We start from the raw sequence: 1,656 nt of genomic DNA, 5'->3' as shown, positions 1-1,656 counted from the left end.
TATATATATATATATATCATCATCATTTAACTTCCATTTTCCATGCTGGCGTCGGTTGGATGGTTTGACTAAAAACTGGTGGCTGGGGATCTGCACTAGGTTCCAATCTGATTTAGCATGGTTTCTATAGCTGGACACCCTTCCAAACACCAACCACCCCAAGAATGCACTGGGTGCCTTTTATGTGCCAGTTACAAAATACCAGTATTGGCCACAACTATGACCTCACATTGGCTTGACAGATCTTCTCAAGTACAGTCTTGGTCACTCATCACTGCTTCCGTGAGGCCCAAAGTGCCAAGGGTGCTTCATGCTTCATACATGCCACCAGTAGGAGTACCAGTCATGCGACACTGGCATCAGCCATAACTACGATTTCACTTAGTTTGATGTGTCTTCTCAAGCATGGCACATTGCCAAAGGTCACTGGCACCTGTCATTGGCTCCATGAGACCCAATGTTTGATATATGTATATATATATATATCCTTTTATCTTTTGCTTGTTTCAGTCATTAGAGTGCAGCCATGATGGGGCACTGCCTTCAAGTATTTTAGTCTTTAAGCTTGGTACTTGTTCTATCAGTCTTTCTTAACAATCTACTAAATTATGGGGATGTAAACACACCAACACTGGTTGTCAAGTGGTGGTGGGATACACACACACACGCACACACATAGGCACATATATATGACGGGCTTCTTTCAGGTTCCATCTACCAAATCCACTCAAGGCTTTGGTTGGCCCAAAGCTATAATATAAGACATTTGTTCTAGGTGCCACACAATAGGACTAAACCCCCAGACTATGTGGTTGGAAAATATGCTTCTTACCACACAGCCACACCTGTGCCTATATATATAACTCCATATTTCCCGGAAGAAATGTCACATAACAGAACTTCATTTCAAGGGGTTTTTTAACAACCTCAACTGACCAAGATTGTATTTCTACCTCCAGTAGTAGAGAGGTTATACACCTCTCATCTGTAGGTTTGATTGGTTGCCTATATTGCTAAGAGCACAAGAGGTGTGAAACCAATGATAACTCCCTGACCAGTGATAATCAACAACTACATTATATGTATATATATCATCATCATTTAATGTCCATTGTCTATGCTGGCATGGGTTGGACAGCTTGACTAGAGCTGGTAAGATGCACCAGACTCCAGTCTGATTTGGCTTTCTACGGTTGGATGCCCTTCCTGACACCAACAAGTCTGTGAGTGTAATGGGTGCTTTTACATGCTACCGGCATGGGTGCCATTTGCGTGAGACCAGTATTTGCTCAGCTTGATGGGCCTTCTTCTCAAGCATGACATAATGGCAAAGGTCTCAGTCATTGCCTCCATGAGGCATATATATATATATATATATATATATATATACACACACATCTTTTATCTTTTACTTGTTTCAACCATTAGACTGTGGCCATGCTGGGGTACCACCTTGAAGAATTTTAGTTGAATGACTCAACCCCAGTACTATTTTTCACTTTTTTTGTATTAAGCCTGGAAGTTATTCCATTGATCTCTTTTATCAAACTGCTAATTTACAGGGGCGTAAACACACCAACACCAGTTGATGGGAGGACAAACAGACACAAGGACACACACAAACGTACACACAAAAATATATATATATCATCATCA

General features: G+C 41.1%; 1 protein-coding gene across 1 annotated transcript in view; it reads right to left on the bottom strand.

The window, feature by feature from the left end:
- The window catches only part of LOC106878278 (uncharacterized), a 194,885-nt gene that overhangs the window by 184,879 nt on the left and 8,350 nt on the right, over positions 1–1,656 (bottom strand). The gene's annotated exons all lie outside the window — the stretch shown is intronic.

This window comes from Octopus bimaculoides, chromosome 29 (genome assembly GCF_001194135.2).
Source record: "Octopus bimaculoides isolate UCB-OBI-ISO-001 chromosome 29, ASM119413v2, whole genome shotgun sequence".
Taxonomy (NCBI): domain Eukaryota; kingdom Metazoa; phylum Mollusca; class Cephalopoda; order Octopoda; family Octopodidae; genus Octopus; species Octopus bimaculoides.
The sequence above is the reverse complement of the archived record's forward strand: the minus strand, read 5'-3'. Positions and strand labels throughout refer to the sequence as shown.